This window comes from Lycium ferocissimum, chromosome 10 (genome assembly GCF_029784015.1).
Source record: "Lycium ferocissimum isolate CSIRO_LF1 chromosome 10, AGI_CSIRO_Lferr_CH_V1, whole genome shotgun sequence".
Taxonomy (NCBI): Eukaryota; Viridiplantae; Streptophyta; class Magnoliopsida; order Solanales; family Solanaceae; genus Lycium; species Lycium ferocissimum.
The window spans coordinates 42,201,338-42,220,072 of record NC_081351.1 but is presented as its reverse complement, the minus strand read 5'-3'; the positions used below and the strand labels follow the sequence as shown (position 1 = coordinate 42,220,072).

The window sequence follows — 18,735 nt, the reverse complement described above, 5'->3', positions numbered from 1 at the left end:
CACAAGTCCATTCAAAATCTAAAATTTGATATTGGAATAAATTGATATCAAGTTACATATATTGTTTCATTTGACAAAATAATTACTTGTAGAAATAAAGAAGAAATAACAGACAAAAATACCTGCACAAATATGAATTGAGTTGGTACATTGAATAAAAATACTTTAGGACACAATAAATACGTAGGAAGACCATATAAGGAGCAACCTAATAGAGGAACCTCGCGCCACATCCACTAATGGTCAAGCCGATAAATCTGAATATATTATTAGGAAACTAAGTAGTCAGTAGGATTTCGAGGATTGTAAGTACCGATGTACAAACTAGGACAGGCTTGCGGCCTCAAGAGCTCAAATTTCTTTGAATTAACCATGACCAGAGCCTCAAAGTCTATAAGAAGTAAGTTGACAGGAAAATCTGGAATTGGAATTGAAATCCGTCACTAGAAACTTATTACAAAGAAGATCTGATTCTTAACAATGTGTACTCTTACCATAACCAAATTCTTAATAGTGTACTCATAAAAAGTAGAAACTAGTGCAAAGCACTACGTTCTAAATACATAGGGCCTACCATACTCCATCCGCACTACCACTTTTGGAAGTAACCTCTTCCAAAACCAATGTAGCTTCCAAATCTCTTCTTTTAGCAACTTGCCTTCCTTCTTTCCTATCTATGGTAAAAACTTATATATTATACCTCCTAGATAGAGAACCACAATAGCAAGCAAAGCAAATACCCATCCCTTCAAGGCAAAAATAAAAGGCAACGTAGTGAGATTCAAGACTATTGTCATGAATAAAAATACCATCGTCTCACAACATGCACCTAAAGTTTTAATATCTTTAGGAAATGCTGCCTTTGTCTAATCCCGAGGACCCCGAAAGCAAACATAACATGCTATGAGAAGGACGCTACAAGCAATAGCAAGGTAGTCACTTTGTTGCCATAAGTGAAACAGAGGATTTGCTCCATGAAGATAACAAATAAAGTGACCTGGAAATATTGGAAGAAATCGATTAAAGTTAGATCAAATTTATTTCATTTGACAAAATAAATTACTTTGACAAAAAAAAAAAGGGGGGGGGGGGGGGGGGGGAATGATTAAGCACCATGGAGATAAGTATGCCTGCACATGTAAAAAGAAGAGTTCTTCGCCGCCCGAAGAAAGTGTAGCTCAATAATGTAAGACCAGCCACCGCAGTTCGAATTGCCCCAACAATGAATGAAGCTAGAAATGCGGCACGATAAGTGTACTTGATAGACTGTAAGAACATAGGCCTGTAAAATATGACAGATTCTAGGCTTGTAAAATATGACGGATTCTAAGCCTAAGACTTGCTGGAAAATTTGCACGGCTACTTTATTCACCAAAACTAGAGAGTAGCAGCTTTTCCTGAGCTCCATATCTTCATTTTCTATTAGGTGAGCTAACTATTGAAGCTCCACTTCTGATCCAGATTTTCGTATTCTCCAGAGAGCTACTTTTGCCCTTGCTTAATGAGACCCCGCAGTTTTTCATTAAGCAGAACTGATAACAGAAGCATTGGAGAGGCAAAATGACACATCTAACTAAGTTCCACTGCCATCCATTTAAAAAGTTACGGGATGTGGCCAGATTCAAACCTTTTGCCACTGTGCTTCCACATATGAGCATGTTGTTGAAAATATAGGACATATGGCCTCGGGCATCTCCTATATTAGTCTCCTGGAATATCATAGGAATTACTTGCACAAATATGAATTGAGTTGGTACATCTAACAAAAATACTTTAGGACACGAAAATGAATAAATACGTAGGAAGACCACCTGAACCACAATAACAGAAGAAAATGTCTAGATTTTAGATGTCATTGTTAGTTGGAGACATTAATCAGAGAATCAAGCAATGATGCCACAAAAGAATGATTATAATTTTTCCACAATAAGATATATTTGACAAACTAGATTAGTTTAACAAACAAAAAAGGAAAACATATAAAGTAACAGGAAAACTAACAAAGAATAATGAATCAAGAAAAAGTAAAAGATGCACGTTAATAGCACGCCACATCTAGTAATCTCCCTTCGTAGGCCTCAGGCATCTCCCATATTAGTCTCCTGACATATTGTAGGAATTACCTGCACAAATATGAATTGAGTTGGTACATTGAATAAAAATACTTTAGGACACGAAAATGATTAAATACGTTGAAAGTCTATAAAAGGAACAACTAGATAAAGGAACCCCACGCCACATCTAGTAATGGACAAGCCGATGAATCCTAAAATATCATTAGTAAACCAAGTAATCAGTAGGCTTCCGAAGATTGCAAGTACCGATCCACAAACTAGGACATGCTTGCGGCCCCAAGAATGGCTCAATCTATATGATACCCATATAGATAGAAGAGCAAGAGGGTGATGACGTTCACGAAGAGAAAAAGCAAGAAATGGATATAAGCACAGAAAATATATGTTGTAGCTTTTAGTTTTCTTTTGTGAAGTCTGTTCGACAATTTTATGACAAATCTCTCTATGCCAATAATGCCTCCTGAATCACGATAATAGAAGAAAATGTTTCGATTCTAGATATTCATTGTCATTGTTTAGGGTTCATTGTCATTGTTAGATTTTAGATGTTCATGCCACCTTGATGCTGAAAGTGAAAGAAAGAATGAATGATAAAGGAATGTTTGACATATATATGGAAGGAGACTAAGGCTTCTTCAACTGTAGCAAGTTTCAGCTCCATGACCATACAAGATGGAAAATTCGAAAAAGAAGCGGAATCTGATAGGAAATGTCAGAGAGCAACAGTTAGATATATTTGAAAAATTAGATTAATTTAACAAAGAAAAAACGAAAACTAAAAAAACGAAAACTAACAAAGAAAAAGTAAAAAAAAAGCACGTGAATAGCACATGACCCCATTTTGTAAAAAATATTCAACTTCAATTTTCTCAAAAGAGATCATATTGAATCCACTGTTGTACAATGATACCCGAACTTATTTGTATACCTCGTGGACAAAAGTATATTTTTAAAATTAATTCTTTTATTAATTGAATAATAAATTATTTTACTGCAGAATTTTGAAAAATAAAATAATCAACAAATACTTGAAATAGGTGGATGACTATAAAAAAAAAAAAAAAAAAAAAAAAAAAAAAAAAAAGACTGCTACAACGCTCAATATCTAGGATTTATTAAATTAAGTCGCATATTGACAATAGATTATGCTTTTCCAAGGACATCCGACATAGAAACTAATTACAAAGAGTATGTGTTTATGAAGGTGTATTAGATATTATTTCATGCCACACACTTCTATTTATTCTTACTACAACATATCTTTTATGTAAATAATGCTTTCTTTCTATATTTTTCACAAAAGAAAATGTTTCTTTTTCAAAAGTTTTGTTATTGTGTCCATATTGGAATACTCAATCAGATATATATATCACCCATCGGTTTAAAAAAAGATACATGGCCCATGCTGCTATTTATTAGAAACATCAGTTTTTTCAATCACAATTTAATTAAAAATGACATAGGCAAGGAAACAAAACAAAAAAAATAAAAATTAACGGACAACAAAACTATAATTTGATATTGAAACAAGATCATTTTATCATGTTATGATATATCCTTCAACTTACAAATAGCATAATCTGTTACAAACTTATATTTCTATCTCACATCTTTATCTCTTTTATTATTTACATAACATTTCTTTTCCAAAATTTGAATTTTTCTCACCCGTAACCCATTCCTTAGGGGTAAATCGAACTAGCCCGACACTGGGATTGACAAGCTCCACCCTTAGGGGGCCGAATTGGCCTGACCCCGTTGACAGGTTTATTTAGACCACAATGGGGAGAAAGTGAAAAGATATGAAATTTGCAAAAGGTCATTTTAATGGAAAATAATAAAAATTAGCTTTAGATAAAAATCGGCCAGTTGGTGTGTATTCCCTTCGGTCCTTGTCACTTTTGTTAAAAATAATTGTTTTGAAATACTATATTAATATTATGATTCTCTTTTAACGATGACAAGCAAGAGTTTATTTGCTAAGTAGTAATTCAATGTACTCTTCTATTAGGACGATCATCAATTAATGTAGTTGTCCAAGATTGATTGCAAAGGAAGACATCGAGGAAGTTACTCCAATTCTATTGCAATGAAAAGTGAAAGTGGAGTAAATGTAGGAGTGTTTTGACTAGTTGGTGAAGATATTGAAGACACACATGCCGTATCTCAGCATGCTGAAAAATGAGTGTAATTGGCGGTGGTCACAAGATGGACTTTCATTTGAAAGGAAATTGGAACTTTTCTAAGAAAATAACTTCTAAAATTCATGTTGTGACAATTGTACGGTCTAAGATAAGTGCTTATTGGTTAGTGAAGGTAGCCTATTTATGAAAAACATGACTTTCTCAAATGCAAAATGCCAATACCGTGCAGGAATATAACTGTGAGACTTGATTTGGCATGCAATAGTAAACTGTCTAATTCAATATCATCCCATTGAATCATGGCGAAGTGCATGCTAGTCTTTTTTTGGGTCACTATTTAAGCTTTAATCAGGGCTTTGCAAATTATTAAAGCTTAGCTAGCACTTAAAAAGGGCAACGTCCAGTTCTCTTCTTCTATGTCTTCGTCTTGTTCTTAATATCCTATCAGCAAGAATTTTACAAGAGTACCAATTGAAGTTTGAATTACATAAATCAAACTTAAGTACGCTGAATCTCTATTTTGTTTGAACTGTGGAATTCAAACTTACAGACACAATTTAATGAACTTATGCATAGTTTTGGTTTTAGTCACTAAATTGTAAGAAAATTAAATTAGATTGATGACACTTGTCACATCTTATTATTAGTGGTTTCAATTTAATTAACTAAATCAAGATCTTAACCATGATTAATACAACTGATATTTCCATATATTTATTTACTCCAAAAGGGGCAATCGTTCAATTCTATTTCTAGCAACACATTTTCGGTTGCTTATTAATTAATGTTTTATTTAAAAAAAAAAAAAAAAAAAAAGGCAATCCTACAATAATTAAGCCCTCCATATTTGAAACTTTTCATCCCATGAAGCCGAATATATACATTAAGCCTTGATCAGTATAACTTTAAATCAACCTCAATATTTTTTTGTAAATCAACCTCAAATAAGATCAGTGAACGTGTCATTAGTTTACAAGAATTGCTAGACTTTTTGTAGCTTCTTCAATGATTATATTTTGAGATGTATTGGTTCTAATCAGTACTTTCAAGATAATAAAAGTTATGAGCTCCTTTTAAATCTATGGTGAATTTTGAGAATAGTCTGTCCATTTAGAAAATCCTAAGGCAATTCATTAATATGGAGCGACTCTTCTCATTTTTACTGTTACCATCTGGTCGTCCAGACTCCATAGTATTATTTTATTTGATGTATCTCTCCATGAAATCATCGCTGCTTAATTAAAAAAACATTACACCAATAGACACGTTTAGATCTCGTCGTGAAAATGTGAAATCCAGCTTCTGAATTAGCAAAATTAATTATGTTAATTAAGCAAAACAAAAGTCTACTAGTCAAGGTTAATGTATATATTCGATTTCATGCGATGAATAACAAGTTTGGAGGGCTTAATTGGATAGGCTTAATTGTTGTAGGGTTGTTGGTGCTTTGTTATTAATGAAGCATTAATCAATGAGCATTCAGGAATACACTGCAAGAATTGAGTGACTATCCCCTTTTTTTTTAGGGATTTTCCCCTTTTTGGGAGTAAATCTATATATATAAAATAGGAGAGGTACAAGAAATGTGGTTAAGCTCAGTGACAATCTAATAACAAGCCACTTGGCAATTGTAAGACAGAGTTAATGAGAATTAGGACAAATCTAATTGGAAGATAAATATTAAAATTGATAGATAAACTTTCCGAATTTAAATTGAAAGATATCAATTTAAAATTGAAACATAACATATTCAATTCAAAATTTAAATTCTTAAATCATAAAATAACATAATAAGTAAAATCTTTAATCCAAAGTGTGATATCCACTACACACTCATGTAGATGCAACGGCCATTCAAATACAAATACAGTAATAATAATAATAATAATAATAATAATAATAATAATAATAATAATAATAATAATAATAATAATAATAATAATAATAATAATAATAATAATGACAATAATAATAATAATAATAATAATAAATAATAATAATAATATTTTTAATGCTTATCATTCCAGGTCATCAATTTCCTTTTTTTAATTGAATATATATACATGAAAAATATTATTTAAACTGCTACATTGTAACTTTTAATTTAAATTGAAAACAAAACTTCATCTAGAATCTGCATGTAATATATAAAATATGTTCCGTGTGAAAAAAATCTTATGGGGAGCTTGATCCAAATAAACTTAACCTTATCCAAGCTTTTGAATTGAAAATAACATTGTAACCATGTAGTTAAAAGTTGTTGATTGAAAATTAAGTCTCCAAGCAATATGCATTTAAAAAATATACTTTGTGTGATCCAAAGCAATTTATAAGGAGTTTGATTACAAATCAACTCAGTACTTATCTAACATTTTGAATTCAAAAAACAAAATTCCAAATTTTAATCATGTGGTTAGATTTTTAAGTCGAGTGGCAAGCTAATATTGGTAGTAAGATTATTTTAATTGAGATTAAAAAAAAAATTGAAAGATAAAGATGGTTCAAGTTAAACATATGATAATATAGATATATAAAGTCCAAATCGAATTTGAGAGAATCTGGTAATATATATATATATCATAATGTGTATCTTTGAGTTTATCTCCTTTTTGGAGATAAAGAAATCAAGTTTAAAATAGAAAATTAATAAAAAAATTAAAATTTTAGCAGAAAATATAATTATAAATTAAATTGAGATATTTATAATTTGATTTCATCACCTTTTGATTCAGAGCAAATTGAATGAATCTTAAGTAATTAGAAAGAAAAATATATATAAACTATTTTTTAATTTTAAACCAAATACCGATACTATAGAAGTGAGACTATTTAACCTTAAATATTAAAACATAACAACATTTTTCAACTCTATTTATTTAAAATTGCATTATATTAGAATTGCTTCGGCAAATTTCTATAAGCAGTGACAATTTTAAATCAATATGAACTTTTAATTAATCAATTTAAAGAGAATTTCTATTAGGTTTATACCACATTTTAATACTAAAGTAAAATTGATAAGGTTAACCTACTTATCAGGATAAGTAAAATAAAGATAATGTTATAAAATAATAAAACAAGAATAAGAATATTGTAGAGAAAGAGAGAAGAGAGTTCTTATTTCTTATGAGGGATGAAATACAATGAAGAGAACCCCTCTATTTATAGGAGAGAATTGACTTGGTGCCAAAGTCACAAACCCTAAAATTCCTCCTAAAGATAGACATCACAATATTATAATAATATTTATAACACTCCCCCTTGATGTCTATTTCGATAGATAATGTGCCTCGTTAAAACCTTACTAGAAAAAACCCAATGGGAAAAAAATCTAGTGAAGGAAAAAGAGTACACATTTCTAATAATACGCTATTTGGTTGCCTCATTAAAAACCTTACAAGGAAAAACCCAGTGGGACAAAAACCTTGAAAGGGAAAAAGAGTACAACGCGTATTAACTCCCCCTGATGAGAACTTCAATCCAAAAACTTGAATCTTCACATCTTCACTCGAGAGTTGTAGTTGGTATAGACTTGGTGAATCAATCAGTCATATTATCGCTTGAACAATTTGTTGCACCTTGGTATCACCATTCTTTTGGAGCTCGTTTTTAAGATCAACTTTGGTAAAATGAGCTTTGTCCTTTTATGAATCCACTCTTTAGTTGGACTATGTATGTTGTTGCATCTTCAGTCTCCGGATAGAGTTGCATCAGCATATAATATTGTTGAAATCACTCCAAGTGCATTCTTAACTTGATTTATAAACAAATATTATCTTTATATTATTTGACTGTCATGTAAAACTACATCACATGACCATAATCCCTCATAGTCATAGCAAAATATATAAATGCATCAATTGCACAGAGATATGGCATTTCTGGACCAAAAAAATTCTGCAAGTTTCTCATTTCAACTTCTTTCAGCAGATAATCTATTTCTTTTCAAAATTCTTCAAGAGTTTCAATAATTCTCAAGTCATCAACTTGCACTAACAATATGATAGATTTTGATTTCCACAAAAACGTAGGGATAAATAGACCCTTAATCATTAAACATTCATTAAGGTGATTAAATCACATTCACCTTGCTTGACTTAATTCATATAAAATTATGAACAAATTTCTGCAACTTGTATATGCTTCAGGCATTTAAAATTCTTCAGCAATTTTCATATAATTTTGTCAAGTAATTCATATAGGATGTGACAACATCTATTTCTATTTAAATGATATGACATCTTCTGGTGTCTGGACAGCAGGTCAAATAAGCTTTATGCTTACCAAGATGCGTCATTTCACTTGGTAATAATGTCTACGTTAGCATGCTTTATATACGTAGAATTCAAATCCTCATAATCTTTTACAATATTGCGCTATATTGTACCAAAGATATCGTCGACGATATATCATTTGTATCGGTTCGCAATGTGACATAACTTATTGAGATCTCATCACTTCCATTATTTTTTAGGTACCTAAACCTCTCATGAGGTTTCATGAAGTGTTATGTCGTAGGCTCTTCAAGAGCACATTGCCTCCTTATAATGATCATTAATCATTTGCTCCTCTTTCTTTTCAATGATTATTGCGTTTGGAACCGATTGGTCTACCATGCTTCATGCATGCTTTAAATGCTGTCCTTCAGGGACATGAGTTTAATAGGAGCATTTTGCAGCTGAAGTTAGAAATTAATTTTGGGTCAGCAAATGCTTCTAGCATTTGAGTAGAAGTATCTTTTGAATGAGGATCATACTAATGATATATAATTCATCACATATTCCTCAGCTGCTTATTCTCCCCCCCCCTTATGTTAGAAAAACTAACATACACCCCATTTTCTTTGGGGGAATCCATCTTTATGCATCATGGTAGATTAATTAGTCGTATACCACATATAAAACTGTTAGATGGAAATATCTGGTTCCTAACCCTGAACCAATTGTGAGGGGAAAATTTATCATAATTTATTGGTCTGAAGCATACAAGTGATGTTGTATACAATATATCATATCTCAGACCAGCACATGAAGCTTGGTTCTCATAAGCAATGGTTTAACTATTTATCGGAGGCATTCAACGCCAAACCAGCTTGGTATAAACTAACATTAACAAGATGAATTATCTTGATTACATAATCTGAAAATTGTACTCTCAACTCAATTATTTTGAGCAAGTAACTTTGCATATGTCAAACTGCGGGGTGACAAAAAACGCACATGTGACCGTCTTATTGATGCATCTATTTAAGACATCACATAACAGGTGAACGGGCCCATATTCACCTTTTCTATATTTTCAGAATTTGGGAAATTCAATCCCAACATTAGCCAGTATAATCCACTTATCATGAGAACAAGCAACAAAAATAAATTATTGAAGAATCTTCTGGTTCTTTAACATATGTCAAATACTCAATCTGCACATCATATTTGAATCGGGATGATCAAACCGCTCATGTCGACTAATAAAATTATTTATACTAGTAAACTTCAGGTTTACCATACCATGTGCTATATGTTTTAGTAAACTTCTGGTTTACTATGACATGAATTATTATTTTCACCAATAAACTTCTGGTTTACCATGTGATTCATCATGCTTATATTTGTATAGTGCAATTTGGAGAATAAAGAGGGTAACCATTCACATACATATTTCTTAACCAATATGGTTTTGAAGATATTTAATACTCCAATCATTTATAGCTTCAATATGATAGCCACTTACTTTAGTAAACTTCAGGTTTACTACAACTTGTGTTTCGATCATAACAACTTCGTATATTACAATCTAGAATGAATGACATAATAGTATATAAGCTCTTCAGGAGCCTTTAATTTGTTCTCCATAATCACATATTGTTTGGACACAACTAGTGTCATGATCTTGTAGATGAGTAGTTAGCTCTTCTGGATCTTATATTGATTTTTCACTATATATATATATATATATATATATATATATATATATATATATATATATATATATATATATATATATATATATATATATATTTCATAATAAGCATGAAGACATGAAATAAATTACCACTTCTGGTGGTTACAGGCATAAATAAATTTAATCATATTTAATGAAACTCACAAAATTTCGCCACTACTCATGGCAATATATTTCTTGCAACTCGTTGGAGGTCCATTGGGCCTAATTAAGATTATCATCATGAAGAGAAACACCAAAAATAGCTACTGCATATTAATATAATATACATTGCACGTAACCTAGCAATTGATGGCTAAGATATCTAAACCAAGAGTATGCGAAAGATTCAAATCGTTAATTACCTGTGATGATCACCTTAGTAGTTTGCCATTATTATTATAATATAACTTACTACATACACAAACCTCGTGAAGAGGTGTAAACATACCTGATTTATATACACTGCCGTGCACCGTTCTCCATCAGAGGATTTATCATTGCAGCAACCATAAATAATAATTATTTTGACCCTTTTCACGTTCACGTTTATTCATACGGACACAACAATTATTTTGCCATCTTTTAGACTTATCATGTATTGCTACCACATTCACTTCAGGGAATGGAGCAAATTCAGTGGGACGGACATCATAATTTTTTTTTCTTCATATATTTATATAAACTCTATGAGAGTTCAAGTGAGCCAATCAATGTCCAACATCTTCAATGGTAATTATATCAAGCCTATGAAAATATTACTAAACTCTTATAATCATAGATAAAATCCATCCAAGTTATTACATCAAACTTTTTCGACATAAGATATATAATGGGAGGAGCAGTCCTTGAAATAGCTCAAACTAATGTCAGTTTTATATTCAACATGCTAGTACAATAACAAAATTGCAAGACAACAGAAAAATTAGTAATTATCAAGTTAAGGTAATAAATACACTTCATAAAGTAAGATCAATATGTCATAAAATATGTCAACTCCAAAATAGATTCTCTAGTGAAGTTTGTCATCTAAAAATACTCCCTTACAATCCATACTTAGTTTTAACAAATTAAGATACTTAACTTGAACCTCAAAATATCATTACTGTTGCTTTTTTTTCTTTCTATGTTATCAAACAATACTCCCAACAAATAAAATAAAGAACTATTCCATTTGTCCCATTTAATATTTTGTTTTGAAATCCAAACTTGCAGTTACCGCGATAGCAAATAAAAATATTTTTTTTCCAGCTACACAGCCATATCATCGGTTAAAATCACAATTTTACCCATAAATCTTAACACGCAAGGAAAACAATTAATCAACGTTCATAAACCAACAAGAGTCGTGATAACTTCACAATCAAACACACGTCCGTAGTTATAAGCTTTATTATATGCTCTCACATTCACTTCAGGGAATGAATTTGTAGTTGTAAGATTTATCAAAAGTTTCCATTCTTCGGGAATGAAACATGCATAATCATGTGAACGTGTCTTAATCATATGAAATTATAATAATTTAAAACCTCTCTCAAGACATTGCCACTTTAGGAGTAAATCAAAACGTACATATGATGTAAAGAGTTTTGCTCAAACACAACTTCAATTGTAGCCAGAACAATACATAGGAAATATTACCTCTTCGGGAGTAAATTTCACAATCTTACTACTTTGGGGTTCAAAGTTTTGCTAATTCAGAAGTAGAGTTCAGGGTTCTACTACTTCAAGAATAGATTTCAAAGTTTACTACTTCTGGAGTAAAGCATGGAATTTTCAGAATATCTCTTCTCAACTGTTCTACATCTTCTAGATGTGAGACGTAATACTTTCACAATTAAGAGCACATCTATATTTATAATCTCTACTAAATATCATCACATTCACTTCGGGGAGTGCATCTGTATTTGCAATATTTAACGAAAACTTTCATTCTTCAAGATGGAACACAACCGTCTGAATGTGCCATAAGCATATCAAAGCATGAAAGCTTAGAACCTCTTTTAAGATATTGCTACTTCAGGAGCAAATCGAGGCACACATATAAAGTAGAGAATTTTTTCTCTAACATGTCTTCCAGAGTAATGATAATAACATGAGAAAATATTATCACTTCTAGTGATTAACGAAGACATAAAATATATTCAGTTGTAATGAAAGTCTATACGATATTACTACTTTTAGTGGTTAACGAATTTAATTACGTCGAGATACGTAAATATAACATTAAGAGCAAGATTGCCAAATTATAAAAGAAACTTGAAAATTAATTAGAAGCAAACAACAATGGCCGTATATGTGTCGGTGAAGCAAACCACAGTGGCCGTATATATGCCAGTGAACAAAATTGATATGAATTCCATGTTTGTAGTTTAACAGTGTTTGCCAACAAATCAAATATTGTATTCTTTTTGATCGATTCCATTGTGATCTACTTATTAGTATTTAGCACTTTTATAATATCTCTAAAACACCCTTTTTGTGGTCTAATTTTGGTATCTATAGCTTGCGATAACCGGTGATTCGGTTATTTAATTGACAAGAATTTTAGACCCCGTATTTTATACGTCGAGTGATTCGCGAAAGAATCAACGTGAGATAGAAACCTCGGATTTACTTAGTATAAAAATGTTATTGGAGATTAGGAATTACTTAAGTGTGGTGTTAAGTAAAAATTGGTGACAATAATAAGCCAACAAGAGCCTCAACATCCAAGGTAAAAAGGATGACTCAAGTCATCTAAAATAAGGCAAATGGAAGACATACAAGTGTGAAATTAAATGTTGATTCATCCACTACATTTTCAACATATTGTGGACAATTAAATTTGGAAGAAACTTACATGTTACATTCGGCCATAGGGCTGAAAATTTTGAGGAGAAAAAGTTGAAGCATACAATTGAATATTTGAGCATCCACTACTTTATGAAAGTATACATTGTTTTAGGAGGACATAACATGGTGGAGGGATCATTTCACATTTAATATTGCTCATCCATCTTGGCATGATTACAATAGACAAAGGGTGGTGCATGAATCATTCAACACACATAAGATTGTCTTGTAAACAATTGAAAAGAAAGAAGAAAAGAGAGACAAGGGGTCGGCCAAGGAGGCTTATGGCCGAAAGTGGTGAGGAAAAATATTGAAATTTTGTGTAAAGTTAATTGAGTGCTCAATGTCATGAGTGGAGCATGTGTTGTATCCAACTTGTAGGCATCATAATTTAACAAAATAATGACTAAGGAATCAGCCATTACATTTATTTTCAACTTCACAACAAAGAAAGAAAACCTAGAGGGAGAGAGGGGGCAAGCTCACGGCCAAAGGGCTGATTTTGGAGCTTTTGTGTGTTGATCAAAAAAATTATTTTCCAAGGTGTTTCAACCCTTTAGAAGGTCCCTAAAACGTGAAGATAGTCTTTGGAGCAACAAGAACCATTTTCATCTCAAGTCACCAACTCTAGCCAAGTAAAGAATTCAAGTGGTCAAGGTAAGATCTAACTTTCTTTTCATGTATTAAGGGTGATGTAGATGTGTGAATATAAGTTGTATGCATGAAATAAGGTGTGTTGATGTTGGAACATGGTAATAGTTATGGAGTTATATGGGTTGATGTTGAAGTATGATTGTAACTTGACGAACATGAATCGCATGCATCAAATCATGAAAGTTGGTGTTGGAATGTTAGTTAGTCGTAGGGACTGTTTTTGGTGAATTTAATGGACTGATTTTCTTTAATAAATATAGTTGTTACTATCATAGATCTCATGGTAAAAAGAATGAAAAGAATTAGAAGGTTAAAGGTGAAGTTATGTTAGTATGAAAATGGTTGAATCTATGATTTTATGTGAGTGATGTTGAAGCATGGTGTAGCCGTGTGTGGACTGTTTTGGGAAGAAGTTAGTGAACTGTTTTTACTTGATATTTTGATTGTCATTATCATGAAATTTATGATGGAAATGAAGGTGTTTAATGGTTGGAGTTGAAACTAAAGTCATTTGTGAGTTGTTATAAGGATTATAAAAATGACGATATAGCGTAGTTGCGTATGAATTGATGTTGTACTTATCGTGTGGATAGCTGGTCGTAACTTACTGAAATTATATGAAAAGAAGACATGAAATGATGTATAAAAATCACATGTGGTTGGCTTAGTATGTTCGTAAACATTTGCAAGAATTCCGAACATCGTTATGTTGTCGGTTAGGATTTGTTTTGGACATGTTGTGGTAGTGGACTGTTTTGGACTTATGCTTTCATTAAGTTGGAAAGAATAATTATAAGTTAAGAGTATACACCATATTGTATGTTGGATGGAATGTTATAAGTTGTGACATACAAACGTTAAAGCTACAAACTATTAGAAGTAACTTGAGAATGTCGTAGCCGTATGTGAATCATTATTGCATGTTATGAATGTGGGCTGTTTAGAATATAAATATATAATATAATTGATATGGGTGTCCTTAGAGTCGTATTCTAACGTAGATCGCATATTTTATAGATTTTGATCGTTCGAGGCTCTACGCAAAGGGAAGACATTAGTTTGATTGTTCGTGGCATCCGCTCGGCATTGAGGTAGGTTACGGTCTACTTTAGTTAGACTACGATTAGAGAATCGTATGTAGTTGTAGAAAGTGACGGGGACAGCATATAGGCCTTCGGGCATGAAGTAGAGGTGATTTCCGGTTAGATTGGCTTTGTTAGTTGCTATGTGGGCTTGTCGCCATATGTGTTATTTTCTCGTGATTATCACTGTTCGTATCTCTGTCACATACTAGCTCACTCACCGTGTGTAAAGGAATGGTAACATTAATATGACTTGTATTGGTTGACTATATATTGATGATATTGTTGAGACTGATATCATGCATGACATGTCTTTTATATTATTGTTGTGATGATTGGTGAGGTGAGTGATCGAGAGACTCCGAGGTCTTTGCCGGAGATTGAGAGTGACGAGAGAGACTCGAGGTCTTTGCCGGAGATTGAGAGGAGAGAGAAGAGAGATGAGTGTTTGTTGCCCGAGGTTTCTTGCCGGGAACGATGGAGTGTCCGATGCCCGAGGTCTTTGCCGGGATCGTGAGAGTGTGCTCGTGATCCGAGGTTATATTCGGAGCGAGTGGTACATGGACTTCGCGGGTCCCCCATGGGTCATGACTATGAGGCATTGCCATAGCATGTGTGTACGGGAGTGGAGTGTGAGAGGTGACTATTGCATTGCATTGCATTGCATTCATCCACTTATATATTTGACTGATCATTTGGTGAATTATATCTGTCTTGGTTGATTTCATGATTCCTTTACACCTTACTTGTATTTGATATGTGACCATACCTGTTTGCTCTATGTGCTACTTGTTGGTTTTGACTTCTTCATGCGTTATCTAATCATTGTCGGCCTATGATGCCTACCGGTACAAGTGTTGTACCGATACTACTCTTCGCACTTTTGTTGAGTGCGAGTACGATCCAGGCTCCGGTTCTAAACCCCGTGGTCGATACGTGAGGGTGATATCTTTTAGTTATTCGGGGTGAGCTACCGTCATCCGTGGCCCCCGAAGGACCTCCTTCTATCTATTTCTGTTTTTGTATTCGACAGACAATATGTAGCCTTCGGGTATTTTCAGACTTCTATTCCGTCCTATGTTAGCGCTCTTGTACCCTTTGACCAGATTTTTGGGATTGTCGTGACATTTCTTGTTATGATAAGTATTTAAAACTTGATAACTTATTCTTAAATAAATTTTCCGCTTATTTAACTTGTTATTAGTAATGTGGTTCGCCTACTCGAAGGGATAGTGTAGGTGCCACCACGACTCGTGAATTGGGTCGTGACAAAGTTGGTATCAGAGCTTCTAGGTTAATTGGTCTAGTGAGTACAAGAGCAATGTCTAGTAGAGTCTTGCGGATTGGTACGTAGACGTCCGTACCCATCCTCGAGAGGCTATAGGACATTTAGGAAACACTCCACTTCTTTTCCTCGTTTCGTGCTAGTTCAATCCGATTGGTATCTGGTTCATTCTTTTCGTGCGAGATTGTTCAGATTGGTATCTTAACCTCATTTCTGTGTTCGCTCACAGATGGTAAGGACGCGATCGACCTCTACTGGAGGCCAAGGAGCACGCACACGCACACCGCACCGCACCGCACCCGCATCTATACCCGTTGCCCGAGCGGTGTCCGTGGGCGAGGCGGGGGGACGTGGCGGGGACGTGGCAGGGGCAGAGGCCGTGTAGCTATTCCGGATAGGAACCAAGCACCAGCACCTGCTCAGGACCCTGACATAGAGTTGACTCCGGAGCTTGACAATATTCCGGACGAGAAGATTAGGGGGCGCCGAGACACCGCCCGAGGTCGCCGCTACTCCCGATTTTCGTGGGGCCGTGTTTCGAGTGTTGGGATACTTTGACGGTTTGGCTCGGCGGGAATGATTCCGGTTGCTCCGGATGGCTCGCGAGACTAGAGTGGGAGGTCATACTCCCGATGCTACGATTGCCCGGGATTTCGGACATCGGGGATATTACGGCGACGGCAGTGGCGCCCCGAATTGATGCTACTCCAGTATTTGATTTTGCTCTAAGGCCTATACATGGGCCAGTATTGACCAGTGAGGAACGAAAATTGTTCGAGGGGTTTACCAAAATGTCTCCTCCCTGGTTCCATGGTACTCCCGGGGAGGATGCGTATGAGTTTATTGTTAGCTGCCATGAGATGCTTCATAAGTTGGGTATAGTGGAGTCTCACGGGGTCGATTATGTTTCTTTCCAGCTAGTTGGGGATGCTAAGCAGGGTGGAGATCATACATGGAGTGTCGACCGGTTGGCTTGCCACCTTTGACTGGACCCGGTTCTATCAGGTGTTTCTGGAGAAGTATGTCCCTCGTACTCTGAGAGACAACAGGAAGGATGAATTTTCGACATTGGAGCAACAGGGTAGGTCAGTTGCGGAGTATGAGACCAGATTTCTCGCTTTGTCCCGTTATGCGACGGCATTACTTCCCACAGAGGCTGAGAGAGTGAGGAGATTTGTGAAGGGTTTGGACCTTTCGCTTCGGCTGGCGACCTTACAGTTAGAGGCCTCTGGGGCCTCATTTCAGTCAGTAGTAGAGCATGCTAGGAGGGTTGAGTCAGAGATGGGTCGGACACATAGTGGGGGTGGCGACAAGAAAACTCGTGGATTTGATAGTTTCAAAGGTCCTATTAGAGGTGGGGGACGCCATGACAAGGTTCGTCATCATCCCTACGCCGCCCCATCCGGTCATCACTTCGGGCTTTAGCGGTGGTTCTTCGAGGTTATAGCGGGCATAATTCGAGCAGACTTCTCGAGGTTCTTACTCTCGACCTTCAGACCGCGGGGGTATTCTGGTTATTCTATGACAGTTCAGCAGCCTATGGCCAGAAGAGCATGTTTTGAGTGTGGTGAGACAGGGCATTTCGCGAGAGAGTGTCCTAGATCCAGGCAAGGTTCTAGAGTTCAAACATCTAGGCCTCCAGAGACCGCCGCCGGCTAGAGGAGGAGGATATTCTAATAAAGGGGGTTCGCGATCGAGCGAGAGGTGGTGGCCATCAACCTAGCCAGAGGTGGTCATCAGTCTGGTAGGGGAAGCGCTCAGTCAGTGAGAGGAGGATCTCAGGCAGTCCGTGGTGGTCGTGGAGGCACACAGTCCGAAGGTGGGCGTTCCCATTTCTATGCTTTTCCGGGTAGACCAGAGGCCGAGGCCTCTAATGCGGTTATCACAGGTATTATTTCGGTTTGTCACCAATCAGCTTCTGTCTTATTTGATCCGGGTTCTACTTTCTCTTATGTGTCCACTTATTTCTCCACGGGTCTGGATATGCTTTGTGATATGCTTGATGTACCTATTCGTGTCTCTACTCTGTCGGAGATTCGGTGATAGTAGATCGGGTCTATAGGTCTTGTGTAGTCACATTCATGGGGTATGATACGTGGGTAGACTTGGTTATTTTGGATATGGTGGATTTTGATATTATTTTGGGGATGGTGGTTATCTCCCTATCATGCTATTTTAGATCGTCACGCCAAGACGATCACGTTAGCCATGCCGGGTATTCCGCGATTAGAGTGGAAGGGTACTCCTAGTCCAAAGACCTAAGAAAATCATATCATTTCTTCGGGCAAAGAAATTAGTGGATAAGGGATGTTTAGCATATTTGGCTCATATTCGGGATACTAGTGTGGACACTCCTTCCCTAGAGTCAGTGCCAGTGGTTTGTGAGTTCTCAGAGGTTTTCCCTACGGATTTACCTGGAATGCCACCCGATCGAGATATTGACTTTTGCATTGACTTGGAGCCAGGCACCCGACCTATTTCTATTCCACCATATCGGATGGCTCGGCGAGTTGAGAGAGTTGAAGGAGCGATTGCAAGACTTGTTGAGCAAAGGATTTATTAGACCCGGTATCTCTTGGGTGCTCCTGTTCTATTCGTGAAGAAGAAGGATGGTACCATGCGGATGTGTATCGATTATCGGCAATTGAACAAAGTTACAATCAGAAATAAGTATCCAATACCCCGCATTGATGACTTATTTGACCAGCTTCAGGGTGCAT

The 18,735-nt window shown here is 35.2% G+C and overlaps 1 pseudogene; it reads right to left on the bottom strand.

Annotated features, from left to right (window-relative positions):
- Positions 1–548: 548 nt before the first annotated feature.
- LOC132034918 (sugar transport protein 10-like) lies at positions 549–16,827 on the bottom strand (annotated as a pseudogene).
- Between the last annotated feature and the right edge of the window lie 1,908 nt (positions 16,828–18,735).